This window comes from Schistocerca americana, unplaced genomic scaffold (assembly GCF_021461395.2).
Source record: "Schistocerca americana isolate TAMUIC-IGC-003095 unplaced genomic scaffold, iqSchAmer2.1 HiC_scaffold_332, whole genome shotgun sequence".
NCBI lineage: Eukaryota > Metazoa > Arthropoda > Insecta > Orthoptera > Acrididae > Schistocerca > Schistocerca americana.
The window spans coordinates 90,001-97,500 of NW_025726052.1; the positions used below are offsets into that span (position 1 = coordinate 90,001).

General features: G+C 55.7%; 3 non-coding genes across 3 annotated transcripts in view; all 3 read right to left on the reverse strand.

Annotated features, from left to right (window-relative positions):
* The window catches only part of LOC124580545, a 4,222-nt gene extending 2,713 nt beyond the window's left edge, over positions 1 to 1,509 (reverse strand). Inside the window, exon 1 of the ribosomal RNA XR_006973177.1 lies at positions 1 to 1,509. This exon is cut by the window's left edge and continues 2,713 nt beyond it. This is a non-coding gene — a ribosomal RNA (large subunit ribosomal RNA).
* A 188-nt stretch (positions 1,510 to 1,697) lies between these two features.
* Positions 1,698 to 1,852, reverse strand: LOC124580522. Its single transcript, XR_006973156.1, has one exon. It is a non-coding gene; the product is annotated as a 5.8S ribosomal RNA (ribosomal RNA).
* A 351-nt stretch (positions 1,853 to 2,203) lies between these two features.
* Positions 2,204 to 4,131, reverse strand: LOC124580541. The gene has a single exon (XR_006973173.1). It is a non-coding gene; the product is annotated as a small subunit ribosomal RNA (ribosomal RNA).
* Positions 4,132 to 7,500: the final 3,369 nt, after the last annotated feature.

Here is a 7,500-nt window from a genome sequence, read left to right on the forward strand (position 1 = left end):
AACTCGGCGTTTGGTTCATCCCACAGCGCCAGTTCTGCTTACCAAAAGTGGCCCACTTGGCACTCCGATCCGAGTCGTTTGCTCGCGGCTTCAGCATATCAAGCAAGCCGGAGATCTCACCCATTTAAAGTTTGAGAATAGGTTGAGGTCGTTTCGGCCCCAAGGCCTCTAATCATTCGCTTTACCGGATGAGACTCGTACGAGCACCAGCTATCCTGAGGGAAACTTCGGAGGGAACCAGCTACTAGATGGTTCGATTAGTCTTTCGCCCCTATACCCAGCTCCGACGATCGATTTGCACGTCAGAATCGCTACGGACCTCCATCAGGGTTTCCCCTGACTTCGTCCTGGCCAGGCATAGTTCACCATCTTTCGGGTCCCAACGTGTACGCTCTAGGTGCGCCTCACCTCGCAATGAGGACGAGACGCCCCGGGAGTGCGGAGGCCGCCGCCCCGTGAAGGGCGGGGAAGCCCCATCCTCCCTCGGCCCGCGCAAGGCGAGACCTTCACTTTCATTACGCCTTTAGGTTTCGTACAGCCCAATGACTCGCGCACATGTTAGACTCCTTGGTCCGTGTTTCAAGACGGGTCGTGAAATTGTCCAAAGCTGAAGCGCCGCTGACGGGAGCGATTATTCCGCCCGAGAGCATCCCGAGCCAACAGCGGCGCGGGTCCGGGGCCGGGCCAGGTAGGTCCGTCATCCGGGAAGAACCGCGCGCGCTTGCCGGGAGCCCGAGCGCCCAAAGGGGCGAATCGACTCCTCCAGATATACCGCCGGGCAGCCAGCCAGGACACCGGGGCTCTGCCCAACAGACGCGAACCGAGGCCCGCGGAAGGACAGGCTGCGCACCCGGGCCGTAGGCCGGCACCCAGCGGGTCGCGACGTCCTACTAGGGGAGAAGTGCGGCCCACCGCACACCGGAACGGCCCCACCCCGCGGCGAGTGGAAAGGCAACCGGACACGACCCCGCCGCGGATTGCTCCGCGCGGGCGGCCGGCCCCATCTGCCGAGGGCGGAGGCCAGTGGCCGGATGGGCGTGAATCTCACCCGTTCGACCTTTCGGACTTCTCACGTTTACCCCAGAACGGTTTCACGTACTTTTGAACTCTCTCTTCAAAGTTCTTTTCAACTTTCCCTCACGGTACTTGTTCGCTATCGGTCTCGTGGTCATATTTAGTCTCAGATGGAGTTTACCACCCACTTGGAGCTGCACTCTCAAGCAACCCGACTCGAAGGAGAGGTCCCGCCGACGCTCGCACCGGCCGCTACGGGCCTGGCACCCTCTACGGGCCGTGGCCTCATTCAAGTTGGACTTGGGCTCGGCGCGAGGCGTCGGGGTAGTGGACCCTCCCAAACACCACATGCCACGACAGGCGGCAGCCTGCGGGGTTCGGTGCTGGACTCTTCCCTGTTCGCTCGCCGCTACTGGGGGAATCCTTGTTAGTTTCTTTTCCTCCGCTTAGTAATATGCTTAAATTCAGCGGGTAGTCTCGCCTGCTCTGAGGTCGTTGTACGAGGTGTCGCACGCCACACCGCCAGCCGGCTGTGCACGCTACCGAGTAAGTACCGGTATGCGAACCGCCAGGCGACGGGCGCGCATCGCACGTTTAAGGAGGCGCGGCCGGCCCCACAGGCGGCCGCGACGCTCCCAGGTCTGCGAAGCGGGGCAAACGCCGCGCGCTTCAGTATACGTAGCCGACCCTCAGCCAGACGTGGCCCGGGAACGGAATCCATGGACCGCAATGTGCGTTCGAAACGTCGATGTTCATGTGTCCTGCAGTTCACATGTCGACGCGCAATTTGCTGCGTTCTTCATCGACCCACGAGCCGAGTGATCCACCGTCCTGGGTGATCTTTTCTTAGTTTACACTGTCTCTTTCAAGACAGTTGCATAGGCGGGACGTAGGCGTGTGGCGGCCCCTGTTCAAGCGTTCTGTGTCCAACGGCCTCACGGCCGATGGGCGTCGTACGGCTCCACACCGGAGCGGACAGGCAGTCGGGCGAAAGTCATTCAAAACCGGCGCCAGGCGCCAGGTGCCGCAGGCCAGCCGCTCCAGCGCTTCAGCGCTCGTACCACACAACATTGGCGTTAGTTTTGAGAAGCACGCGTGGTTCCGCACGCGGCGCACGGCTACTGCGAGCCGTACAGGTAGCGTGTTGCGCGACACGACACGCACATCGAAAGACATGCAGTCTAGTCGGTAATGATCCTTCCGCAGGTTCACCTACGGAAACCTTGTTACGACTTTTACTTCCTCTAAATGATCAAGTTTGGTCATCTTTCCGGTAGCATCGGCAACGACAGAGTCAATGCCGCGTACCAGTCCGAAGACCTCACTAAATCATTCAATCGGTAGTAGCGACGGGCGGTGTGTACAAAGGGCAGGGACGTAATCAACGCGAGCTTATGACTCGCGCTTACTGGGAATTCCTCGTTCATGGGGAACAATTGCAAGCCCCAATCCCTAGCACGAAGGAGGTTCAGCGGGTTACCCCGACCTTTCGGCCTAGGAAGACACGCTGATTCCTTCAGTGTAGCGCGCGTGCGGCCCAGAACATCTAAGGGCATCACAGACCTGTTATTGCTCAATCTCGTGCGGCTAGAAGCCGCCTGTCCCTCTAAGAAGAAAAGTAATCGCTGACAGCACGAAGGATGTCACGCGACTAGTTAGCAGGCTAGAGTCTCGTTCGTTATCGGAATTAACCAGACAAATCGCTCCACCAACTAAGAACGGCCATGCACCACCACCCACCGAATCAAGAAAGAGCTATCAATCTGTCAATCCTTCCGGTGTCCGGGCCTGGTGAGGTTTCCCGTGTTGAGTCAAATTAAGCCGCAGGCTCCACTCCTGGTGGTGCCCTTCCGTCAATTCCTTTAAGTTTCAGCTTTGCAACCATACTTCCCCCGGAACCCAAAAGCTTTGGTTTCCCGGAGGCTGCCCGCCGAGTCATCGGAGGAACTGCGGCGGATCGCTGGCTGGCATCGTTTATGGTTAGAACTAGGGCGGTATCTGATCGCCTTCGAACCTCTAACTTTCGTTCTTGATTAATGAAAACATACTTGGTAATGAAAACATACTTGGCAAATGCTTTCGCTTCTGTTCGTCTTGCGACGATCCAAGAATTTCACCTCTAACGTCGCAATACGAATGCCCCCGCCTGTCCCTATTAATCATTACCTCGGGTTCCGAAAACCAACAAAATAGAACCGAGGTCCTATTCCATTATTCCATGCACACAGTATTCAGGCGGGCTTGCCTGCTTTAAGCACTCTAATTTGTTCAAAGTAAACGTGCCGGCCCACCGAGACACTCACTCAAGAGCACCCTGGTAGGATTGCAACGGGGTCCGCCTCGGGACGCACGAGCACGCACGAGGCGCGTCGCACGCCTTCAGCTCGCCCCACCGGCAGGACGTCCCACGATACATGCCAGTTAAACACCGACGGGCGGTGAACCAACAGCGTGGGACACAAATCCAACTACGAGCTTTTTAACCGCAACAACTTTAATATACGCTATTGGAGCTGGAATTACCGCGGCTGCTGGCACCAGACTTGCCCTCCAATAGATACTCGTTAAAGGATTTAAAGTGTACTCATTCCGATTACGGGGCCTCGGATGAGTCCCGTATCGTTATTTTTCGTCACTACCTCCCCGTGCCGGGAGTGGGTAATTTGCGCGCCTGCTGCCTTCCTTGGATGTGGTAGCCGTTTCTCAGGCTCCCTCTCCGGAATCGAACCCTGATTCCCCGTTACCCGTTACAACCATGGTAGGCGCAGAACCTACCATCGACAGTTGATAAGGCAGACATTTGAAAGATGCGTCGCCGGTACGAGGACCGTGCGATCAGCCCAAAGTTATTCAGAGTCACCAAGGCAAACGGACCGGACGAGCCGACCGATTGGTTTTGATCTAATAAAAGCGTCCCTTCCATCTCTGGTCGGGACTCTGTTTGCATGTATTAGCTCTAGAATTACCACAGTTATCCAAGTAACGTGGGTACGATCTAAGGAACCATAACTGATTTAATGAGCCATTCGCGGTTTCACCTTAATGCGGCTTGTACTGAGACATGCATGGCTTAATCTTTGAGACAAGCATATGACTACTGGCAGGATCAACCAGGGAGCTGCGTCAACTAGAGCTGAGCAGCCGGCCGCCCGGGAGTGTGTCCCGGGGGCCCGCGCGAACACGCAAGCGTCCGCTCAATTATTCTGCAAACAGGAGGAGGCTGAGCTCCCCTGCACAATACACCTCGAAACCCTCTCAGGTCCCGGCGGCGCGCAGCGCCGTCCTAAGTACTTGGTCGGGTTCGAGAGAGGCGCAATCGCCCGGAGTTTGGCGAGTAGACGCTTTAGGTGCGACCACCCGTGCTCCCAACTGAGCTTGCCGCTGCCGACAGAGGCCCGGGAGCGTGCTGTCGTGGCATTGCCGGCGGGAGACAACACGCGCCACCTACGGTGGCCGGCAGCTCCAACGCCAGCGCCACAGAAGGACAAAAGCCCCACTTGGGTGCCGAAGCGAACTCTCCCAGCACAGCGCACGCGCCAACACGTCCGCACAGCTGCGATACAATCCACCTGCGAGAACCGCAGAGGCGACCGAGCAGCAGACGGCGTCGCGGCGCCGAGCGCCGGGCGGCGGCGCATCCTCAGCGCACACAGTCCTCAATCGGACCAGCACACTGCAGATGTCCACCGCGCTTCGCACCGGGCCCGCGAGGACCTACTTTGGCCGCACGGCGCCGCGTGCAGGGTGCGCCGGCGCGCAGCTGCGCCGCCTGCCGCCTCCGTCGGCCGGCGCGCCTGCCACTGGCCGCCCCCACCAGCCGGCTGTAGCGCGTGCGCCCACGCACCGCGCGGCCAGCACGCCGGAAGGCCCCCCCTCACCGGCCGGGGACGGTCCCACCCAGCCACCGCCGCGTATCGCTTCACACCCACATGCCATTCACGTTCGTGGGCATGGTGGGTATCGCTGAAACAACCGGTTGGTAGCTCAACCGATCGTCGCCATCACTGATTCACCTCTAGCGAGAACAACCGCACCACAACGGTTTACCAGTTCTTCATTTGCGTAACGTCACCAGCAAACGTAGACGTCCATCGCCATTTGCAAATTCAACGATTGTTGCATGCCTGTGTCAGGTGTCACGACACACTATGTCTGCCCACATACACGCAACAACATGTGCACGCTTCGCGAACACGTGGAAGGTGGCCCCCGTACGTATGCGATGTCCATTGCGCGAACGACTGTCAACCGGCCTCTGTCGCATGTCGCAGATGTGGAACGCAGTGCACCATGCTATCACGGTGTGTGAGAAGAGACGACTACGTCTGACAACACGCGCCACTACATCAACAGACGGCTCATGCTGATCGCCATCCACGGCATACCATACTGCAATCCAGCTCTTATAGGGAGACGACACGTAGCTGAGTGCACAATATTTGGACCGTATGGTTCGCCGTTGTTGGCGCAGTCGTGGTACGGTCACACATGTACCACGATGTATCATTCAGTACATGAGGACCAATGTGCGGTACAGTGTGTGATTTGGACGTACAACATCAGCGGACAGTTGCCACAAGCCGTACCACAACGTAGGCTGTGCTTCGCCATGCGAATGCCAATGAACAACTGCGAAGGGCATTGAGCATGTACGTCCTGCCGCCATCCGCATTACAGTGTATAGCTGCAAGGTGTTTAACATGAAGCGATACTCTGGGGACCGGGCAGTGCGAGTAGCAAACTATATTGCGGGGGTTGCAGTTAGGCAACACTACACTAATTTAACGCGTCGTATGACAATTACAGAGCAGGTTAAGGCCCAACGTGTGTTGGGTTAAGGCCCAACGTGTGTTGGGTTAAGGCCCAACGTGTGTTGGGTTAAGGCCCAACGTGTGTTGGGTTAAGGCCCAACGTGTGTTGGGTTAAGGCCCAACGTGTGTTGGGTTAAGGCCCAACGTGTGTTGGGTTAAGGCCCAACGTGTGTTGGGTTAAGGCCCAACGTGTGTTGGGTTAAGGCCCAACGTGTGTTGGGTTAAGGCCCAACGTGTGTTGGGTTAAGGCCCAACGTGTGTTGGGTTAAGGCCCAACGTGTGTTGGGTTAAGGCCCAACGTGTGTTGGGTTAAGGCCCAACGTGTGTTGGGTTAAGGCCCAACGTGTGTTGGGTTAAGGCCCAACGTGTGTTGGGTTAAGGCCCAACGTGTGTTGGGTTAAGGCCCAACGTGTGTTGGGTTAAGGCCCAACGTGTGTTGGGTTAAGGCCCAACGTGTGTTGGGTTAAGGCCCAACGTGTGTTGGGTTAAGGCCCAACGTGTGTTGGGTTAAGGCGCAACATAGGTTAGGTTAAGGCGCAACATAGGTTAGGTTAAGGCGCAACATAGGTTAGGTTAAGGCGCAACATAGGTTAGGTTAAGGCGCAACATAGGTTAGGTTAAGGCGCAACATAGGTTAGGTTACGGCGCAACATAGGTTAGGTTAAGGCGCAACATAGGTTAGGTTAAGGCGCAACATAGGTTAGGTTACGGCGCAACATAGGTTAGGTTAAGGCGCAACATAGGTTAGGTTAAGGCGCAACATAGGTTAGGTTAAGGCGCAACATAGGTTAGGTTAAGGCGCAACATAGGTTAGGTTAAGGCGCAACATAGGTTAGGTTAAGGCGCAACATAGGTTAGGTTAAGGCGCAACATAGGTTAGGTTAAGGCGCAACATAGGTTAGGTTAAGGCGCAACATAGGTTAGGTTACGGCGCAACATAGGTTAGGTTAAGGCGCAACATAGGTTAGGTTAAGGCGCAACATAGGTTAGGTTAAGGCGCAACATAGGTTAGGTTATGGCGCAACATAGGTTAGGTTACGGCGCAACATAGGTTAGGTTACGGCGCAACATAGGTTAGGTTAAGGCGCAACATAGGTTAGGTTAAGGCGCAACATAGGTTAGGTTAAGGCGCAACATAGGTTAGGTTAAGGCGCAACATAGGTTAGGTTAAGGCGCAACATAGGTTAGGTTAAGGCGCAACATAGGTTAGGTTAAGGCGCAACATGGGTTAGGTTAAGGCGCAACATGGGTTAGGTTAAGGCGCAACATGGGTTAGGTTAAGGCGCAACATGGGTTAGGTTAAGGCGCAACATGGGTTAGGTTAAGGCGCAACATGGGTTAGGTTAAGGCGCAACATGGGTTAGGTTAAGGCGCAACATGGGTTAGGTTAAGGCGCAACATGGGTTAGGTTAAGGCGCAACATGGGTTAGGTTAAGGCGCAACATGGGTTAGGTTAAGGCGCAACATGGGTTAGGTTAAGGTACAATATGGGTTAGGTTAAGGTACAATATGGGTTAGGTTAAGGTACAATATGGGTTAGGTTAAGGTACAATATGGGTTAGGTTAAGGTACAATATGGGTTAGGTTAAGGTACAATATGGGTTAGGTTAAGGTACAATATGGGTTAGGTTAAGGTACAATATGGGTTAGGTTAAGGTACAATATGGGTTAGGTT